The sequence below is a fragment of the Silene latifolia genome, chromosome 3 (genome assembly GCF_048544455.1).
Source record: "Silene latifolia isolate original U9 population chromosome 3, ASM4854445v1, whole genome shotgun sequence".
NCBI lineage: Eukaryota > Viridiplantae > Streptophyta > Magnoliopsida > Caryophyllales > Caryophyllaceae > Silene > Silene latifolia.
In genome coordinates this window covers 46,778,423-46,787,865 of record NC_133528.1, presented here as the reverse complement: position 1 = coordinate 46,787,865, position 9,443 = coordinate 46,778,423, and positions in this window count along the sequence as shown.

Here is a 9,443-nt window from a genome sequence, read left to right as displayed (position 1 = left end):
TCATCATCCAACTGTCAACACTAGTGAAATATTCTCACACTCCTAAACATCACACTACTACAAGCTCGACCATGGCCTTTTAACAACATCAACCACAAAATATTCAACTTCCTTCTTTATGTTACACCAACACTCTACTGCGAATATACCACCATATGCACAACCATCAAAATCTCTTTTATCGCATCCTACTCTTCTTAAGATAAATGTTACGTCCTCGTAACTCACTAATACTAAATCCTAGCTATATCGTCTCATTATCCTCATCACCACCGCATGTCAAAGATAACCACCTATAATCTAAACACTCGCCATGCATATATCCAAGGCTCTCTTACTTAAACATTTCTCATACCTCAACTCATTCGGCACACCACCTAACCTATACCATAAAACTCGTAGCAAAATCACCATACTAACTCTCCATTATTACTGCAAAACAACATACCTCTCTATGTAAAGCACCTATCTCCCAAAAGCATAACTCACGATCCACACTCGTTACGTATACTCACACTAGATCCTCAAGTTCTTTCTTTCACTACCGCAAAACTCATACACAACTTAACATGACACTAATTTCCCCAACACCCTACACTCACTGTCTCAACAAAGGATTATGAACCACCTGCATCTTTCAGGTCATTACCACACATGTTTTACGAATCACTTGCCATTACCGTGTCCACTAAAGCCTTATCTAGAACAACATCAAAATTACTGTAACAACCTCTCACAACCGTGTCTCATCAACAGAATATCACTATACCATGACAACAACGAAAACATATACAACTCTATTTCATATCATACTCTACCCTGATTCCCAAACTTAACTGGTAAGAAACATCAATAACAAAACAATTGTCTATCTGTACAAACTGAAACTCACAGGAAGCAACATCAAACAAAACAACAATCTATGTATGACTGGTATGTACTTTTGAAAACTCCTATCATAATCATCCCGCCTACTCCACCACAACCGGTGACGGCATCGCAACACCGCCACCAACAGCCACACCGCAGTGCGAAAATACCCGCATCACAACACTATGTACCGTGCCCGGATCACCACCCGAGGCACAACAACCACACCGATAGACATCACAACTGCATACAATTCCCATAAACACTGACTCAGAATAACTTCTCAAACAAGAAAAACTTACTCAAATCCACTTTACTAAATCACAACGCAACATATTTTATGAATTAAACAGATAATAACCTCATGAATATCATCCCCTTACCATATCACAGGTTGACATGTATCATGAATACATACATGTATAACCAGTCATGCCAGATCACTCAAATTATTACCTTTTTAATCATCATTCAATTAGATTAGCATACCCAACATGCATTACAGAACATTCAAATAACAACTTTATGATAACCACACCATATCACGTCTTGTGAGGTCAAAACCTCACACAAACTTTTATATATATATCACAAACCCATAATCACATACAACCAGTCAATCCTGATCACGTAAGTTACCACTTGATAAAAGTTACCCCTCACCCGAGCTTAACTCGTATTCCCCTCATAACATATTCTCCCATTCGCATATCCATCACCCCCTGCCAATTGTAACCATACCATTAATACTCAACTACTAACAACTGCCTCATATAACCACATCTTATACTTTCTCACAACCATACATATTAATCTGGTCTCTACAAAATCAACCGCATTAGAATTGCTACCTTTCTAATATACCACCACCCTTAACCACTAGTCACAAACCATAACACTACCGCTGTCCGGACATCAAACCTCTTATACTCATCTCTAAATATCGCGATTTCTTTCTATCTTTGGTTAACATCCCAAACAACGAACATCGAATCCATCAACAAAATTACCTCAACATTCTTCCCAATACTATCCCGAACTGTATCGTCATCTAACTCTCCACCAAAATCTCATAGAGTGCAGATACTAAATCAACCTCTTACTCCCTTAATTCCTCGAAACTCATGATTAATCATGTTGTCCTGAAATTCCTATATAACCCTTAACTAATATCCTCATGATAATATCATAAATCTCGACGATTCCTTACTTCTATATCACATAACTCCGGTCAACATTTTTCTCGGCTTACTTTTATCCTTCTTTTCTCTTTACACTCAATAATACCAATTAATAGTTCAACTCCTTATTCCTTCTAGCTAACTCTTTAGTAATCCAGTTACCCTTTCGTTGCTCCAAAACTCAAATTCCATTATTTTATACCGATATCATCTCACTCTTTCTTACCATGGATCTTCTCTTATTATGCTATCACTCACACTTGCCACTAATCTATCCATAAAATCAACGTTCACTGTCCAAACAATTTCATCTCCTTTGTACATCTCTAGAAATCAAAATTCTTTTCATACCGTTAAAATTCCAAGGAAATCCCACAGTAGTTTCACCTCTTAATAAACCAAATCTCCCAAACTCACTCACTGTCTACAAATCCACCTCGCGACATGTCTCCACAAAGTTCACTATATATTACTCTTCTCAACCCCTTTAAACGAACTTTCACTATGCATACTCCTAACCCACACGACTCCTAACCATCTTCCTCCATAATTCTTTACACATCTCAAGTTGCCATTATCCACATCCTTACTCTCAATCCTTTCATTCTCACGTTCCTTAGACTCACATCATCCCTTGCCCATATTCACTTGCTTTTACGTTACTCAACACACAATCATATCACTCATCTCATCTCATCTCAGAAAACATGCTCTATGTCTCAATTAACCATAACGATCTTCCTTTTCTTTTTCCACTATCTATCACAACCACATATAACTCATGTCCTCCCACCGAATTCATACTCACCACAGGTGCCACTCACTACACCACACGATTGGGTAACTTACGGGTCAAGACCAACATACATGTAAAACAATGCGTAAAGAAGCAAAATAACACTTTCAAATTAAACATGATATGCAACAAAGTCTAAAGATAAGCATATGACCCAAAATAGGGGTCACTAGATCGAGTACAGGCCACTCGATCGAGTAAGGGACTTACTCGATCGAGTAGGTGAAGGTCAGAAGCACGTAAAACAAATTTTACCAGGGTTACTCGATCGAGTAAGGGGTACTCGATCGAGTACCAAGATGCACTCGATCGAGTAAGGGCCACTCGATCGAGTACCCTACGCATTTCTCAGCACTGTCCAGTTTTCGTAAAACGGTCATAACTCACTCATTTCTTGGTCGTTTTGGGCGTGTGACCTATCGTTAGAATCGTAAAACAACAAGCTATCACCTCCAATTGGAATCACATTAAAATCATTTATACACCTCAAGTTATAACAGTTTAAAGACGACCTCTTTATAATCGAAATACACAACTATTTGATTTTACTTCCAAACAACTTAAACGACAACAAGGTAAGCAAAACCAACTCAGTACTCATAAAACCAGTATTGCTAATCACATGTTACTACCTTCAAAAGTCACGCAACAACATCCATCATGTACATATATTATTTAACTCATTAATCATGTACTAACCGCATGCTTTAATTTTATGACTTTTCGTAAAACAAAACATACTCATACAATTACAAATCCTATTTCCATGTTACTAACACAACAATATTACAACTCCACTTCGTCATCTAAACATATTCATATTCACAAAATCCATATTCTCATGCAATTGACACTCCATCTTTTCCAATCAGTTCATCTATTTCAACCACATTCTTCATTTACAAGTGCATATGATACCACAGTAGACAATTATATGAACTTATTATCTAACTTTACGCAAACAGAATTATGTAAAATCATATCAAATCCCCTAATCACAAGTTACTAGTATATACACATTATAAACCATTCATCCTGCAACATCATTACCCATCACATATTATCATATTATCTACTTCCCTTTTTCCACCATATCATTTATTTTCTCATGTACTTTTCCAACAATTCCATACATCATTGTAAACCAAATATCATGCAACATGCCTATTCACAACACTTTATCATTTACCACATTCCTCATTCCACCACAAACATACGTCCACTGATTCATGCCACACATCACCATATAGGTACACAATTCACAAGATAAACACATAGCGATCCCGACTCATATCCCATGGTGACCGGTTCAAAATTGTAGGGCGAGTTCGCGACTTTAGGACGTCTCCCAAGTCTTTGCATTAGCTCCTACAACTTTTATCCCGGGTTCATTTTAATTTGACTCCCTATATTCATTAGGTTCATTGGTTACAGGTTTCAGGATCGTCGCTCTGATACCATTTTGTAACACCCTCATACTCCAAGTGCCTTACCAGGACTACTCAAGGCATGGAAGTGCTACCATCTCGGTTACCCGAGGCAATGATAATCAAATGACAATGAAGAAACATAATTTAAATAACAAAATAGTTTAAAGTGATTACATGATCAAAACCAAAACCCAAACTGAAATACAAGATTCTCAGACAGTCTACTGCTAAAACTATCAAAACTATAAAACATCGTTTGACACAGCGGAAGACTTCTAACTGCCACGTGATGACTCATTCCAGCTATCCCATACGCGTCATATCATACCCACTCAATAATAATCGCTCACCACCCCGAATGGATCACCACGCTTTTAAAACATTAAACGGGTCGAGTCTAATCACACAATTTATATAACCAACAACACAAGAAACAAGCAGCTCAAACGATCACACACACAATCACACCCACTCCAATCAATCTCCGTCACCGACGTCCACCGGGACCACCCGCCAAAGGGGGGGGACCGCAGCCGTTCCCACCTAAGCCCCGCTCATCATACCGAGCGATAACCCTGTCCCATTAATGTGCACATCCCCTCCCGTGGCGGGTTCCACGGATGGCAAAACTAGGGCGTGAAGCCACTCCCGCAAGTGACTCCACTCAGCCGAGAACGCATCTCGAGAACGAGAGAACAACAATTACAACCATTAAGCAGCAATCAAAACCAACAACCGTCACAATACGAATACAATAATATTCAACAATCACAAAACACCAACAATGCATTATGGGACTAATACTGAGTAGGGAAACCCTACCTGAAAAGCAACACAATCATCAGACGATCTAGCAGCTGTCTCAAAACCTTTTCTCTACGAACCCTTCTCCTATACACATAATCATACAATCACTACCACATCAACATAAACATAGTAAACCCCCAATCCCAAAAATTAGGGTTTAACCAACTTTGACGAAATACTATAAAAACGGTACGTAGATCTTACCCTCGACGCAAGGATCACAACGGTATAAAGAAAGGTAAAATCCGACCTTCCAAGCTCCGGGATTTGCCAACAATGCGATTGATGCGAAGAACGTAGTTTGATTTCTCTTTTGAAAGTAATTAGGTTGTAAAAGTGTTTAAAGAAAAGTGACGGAAGTAATTATATACTTAATCGCATTATTAACAAAACCCGAGAAATCATCCCCCGTAAACCGGCTACTCGATAGAGTAGCTGAGGTACTCGATCGAGTGCCCCCTTACTCGATCGAGTATCAACGTTAGTCGATCGAGTACCCAACAGGTCAGAAACTATTTTAAAAACGCAACTCACCCTTACTCGACAGAGTAAGGCCTACTCTATAGAGTACCCAGAGACTCATAAAACCGTAGTATTACAAAAGGGGCCGGGTTCGGACCGAATCGGGTCAGCCCATGGTGATTGCCAGCTTTAGTTGTAAGGACTTGTAACACAATTGCACTTTGATGAATTTATTTGAATTTGAAAATCGGAAGAGTTTACTAATTATTTGGCTGTTAAATTTACTAATTAGAAGCACAATTTTTTTATGAAACTCTAATTCCTGCAAAATATAAAAGTTCCTTGTTTAACTCCTTACGCAAAAATTTAGGAGAGATGATCTTTCAATAAGTTATTGAAATATGAGTCTTTCGTACCCTTTTATTTGTATTTCGTAACGCTTTTGTTGTTGATCTGACATACTCCCTCCTATTCATTTTAACTCTCCCCTTTCAAAAGGGCACGCAAATTAAGGGGAGGATTATTTTATTGTAAAGTATTGTGGTGGTGTAAGGTAATTGGAGAGAGGGAATGTATTATTGTGGGGTAAGATGATTAAAATAAGTATTGTTGTGGGGTAAGGTGATTAAAATAAGATAAAGTATGAGTATTGTGGGGTATTGTTGTGGGGTAAAGTGGTTAAAATAAGTATAAAACTTTACTAAATACGGAAAGGGGGAGAGTTATATGAATAGATGAAAAAGGAAAGGGGGAGAGTTAAAATGAATAGGAGGGAGTAGTAATTTAGTACATCTTTACATAATAAATATACCCCTTTTATCTTTAATCATGAACTATTGGGAGGTTAAGTCTATGATGCTACTACTACAATCTTTTACCACCTTCTCAAAAGCTAGTGGGTTGAAAATAAGTGCTTCAAAATCAAATGCTTACTTTAGGGGGGTACCAGAGGAGACAAAGCAGGATATCCTAAAGATTTCTGATTTTTTCTGAAGGGTCTTTGCCATTCAAATACCTTGGTATGCCTATTCAAACGACTAGATTGAAGAAACAGGACTGTGAGTGCTTAGTAGAGAAGATCTGTGCAAGAATTCATAGCTATGGTGTTAGGAGATTCTCATATGCAGGGAGACTAGTATTAGTTAAAGCAGTATTGTCTTCTTTGCATTCTTACTGGGCCTCCATGTTTGTCCTTCCTAAGGGCATTATTGCTAAGATTGAGGCAGTGTGTAGAAATTTCCTCTGGGATAATAGCACTGATTATAGAAGAGTATCCTTGGTAGCATGGAATACTGTCTGCAAGCCAAAAGAGGAAGGTGGCCTTGGGATTAAAGATCAGGAGTTGTGCAATCAGGCTATGGTTGGGAGGCTGGCTAATTGGGTTGCTGAGAAGAGGGATTCTATCTGGGTTCGTTGGGTGGCTACTAACTACCTCAAGGGGCAGGACTGGATGGAGTACCAACCTAGTAACAACTCGAGTTGGGTGTGGAGGAGGATATGTAGAGTGAAGCGGTTATTGCAAAGCGAGTTATGTTGATGGAGTTTGGGTGCATTCAAAGATCTTGCTATACCCCTCTTGGTTGCTATGAATGGCTTAAGGGGGGGAACTACGTGCGGTGGTTCGAGAGTTTGGAATGATTGGGTGGTTCCTAAACATCAATTTATGGGTTGGCTGTATGCTCATGGGGCTTTGAGAACTAATGATAAGTTGCTGATGTATGGACTAGATATTGATGCTAAATGCTACCTTTGTGGACAGGCTGCAGAATGCATGGATCATGTGTTTTTTGGGTGTAGTTACAGCAAGCAGGTGATCAACTGGTTGAATCAATCGATCGCTCTCTCATACTCCCGATCGACATAATGGAGTGGTGCGTGGATAGGCAGGGGTCTAAATTGCAGATGGGGGTGCAGGCTGTAGTAGGGATGGGAGCAATTTATCATGTTTGGCATCAGAGAAATTGCAGCAAGAATGACTGTGTGTTGATGGTACCAAAGAGGGTAGCAGAACAGATTGTAGCAGAGATCAGACTGAGGGTTCGAAGAAGAGATGAGAAGGATTTGACCATAGGTGATAGAAATTGGCTGAAAAATAAGAAATTCTTGTAAGAGTTATAAGGCTCCATATGTAATTATCTCTTTTATTCTATTTATAATATACTCACATTCCTCCACCAAAAAAAAAAAAAAAAAAAAAAAAAAAAAAAAAAAACTATTTTATTAACTTTATTACCACTTTTTCTTAAAATTGTAAAATAGTCTCTTAATAAACTTATTAAACTTATTGAGAGACCGTAGACCTACAGGTATGCGAGAGTTTCTATATGAATTACGATTTTTCTATCCAAGTCTAAAACCGAAAAAAACTTTATCTAAGTCGTGTTAATCAACTTTTCATGAGAATTTTAAATTAATAAGAATTTTATAATGATGGTGAACCAAACATGCATATAATAGTTGCATAAAACACTTTTACTTAAATAATTTAAAATTAATTATAAAATTTACTATAGGGCTATAATATAACCCACGATATGTGGCGTGACTCAATGCATCGACCATTCTACTTTTAATCTTATTTTTTCTTACGCTAAACTAGTATCCTATCTTTCGTGTTAGAAATGTCATGATCACCAACTCAGTCCGTTGGAATTTAGGTGATTGACAAGTAATACCTAGAACTAGAAGATTAAGAAGAGTAAAAAAACAAAGACTTTTTATTTTTCCATCTGTCCCGGTCAATTGTTGTCTGTTGGTTTTGGCACAAAGACCAAGAAAATGGAGGAGGCCAATTACTTAATGATAAGTGGACCAAATTGAGTGTGAATGATCAAATTGAGTGTGAATGATCAAATTGCTCATTAAATTCATTCTTAAAATAGAAAGGATAACAATTGACTGAGACACTCTAAAATGGAAAGGACAACAAATGACCGGGATAGAAAGTACGACATTAGACAGAAGACTAATTGCATACTCCGTATTAATTTTATTTGAAAAGACGGTTGTAACTTAATGAGTTAAGACCAATTACATACTCTGTATTTGCCTCATTGAAGGATTGATTATTCTACGTGAAAGAGTTTTAGACTCGGAGCCATGATAAAGCTACTGCAATTTTGAAGAAGAAGAATGTATGATGCAAGTTTAAAACTGATTGTTTAGATCATCCCCAAATAAGGGTCATACTAATTAGGCCATCACTCATTTTTACTCTTAATTTTACCTTCTTAATTTTGACCCAGTTTCATCCTTTCATTCAAAAGGGAGAGAAAGGAACATACATCGAATGTACTACCTCACATTTTATTTGTTTTTGAGCATATCTATATTTTTTCTGAGCTTATTACCTCAAACTTTATTTGTTTTGAGCATATATGTATTTTTTTTGAGATTATTAAAGTTTATAAGTTAAATTTTAATTTTTTTTTTCGTCAAAACCTAAATTTAACTAAGTTTGTATGTAATGTTTTTGAGTTTTATTGTAAATTTTTTGAACTTAATGTTTTAGTGAATGAACTCAGAAACTTTATAGTAAAACTCATAATTTTTAAAACAAAACTCAAAAACTTTATTATAATGCTTAGAAACTAAAAACTGGTGGTAGTACATCGGATGTATAATCCACTTACTGTGCAAAAGGTCACAACCTAACTCACAAATCCAATCATTTTCACTTTCTAATCATTTCCTACATTCTCTACCCCACAAAAACTTCTCTCTTACTTTTTCAATTATTATTTACTAATAAATTATACTTCTATATAAGCTAATTTTGTAAATTCTTAATAAAATAATAACTACTCCAATATAATAATAATTTTAGTTCGTACATTACTAAAAAAAATGATTGAAATTATAAAATGTAAAAGGAAGGAAACAAATAATTGATAATCA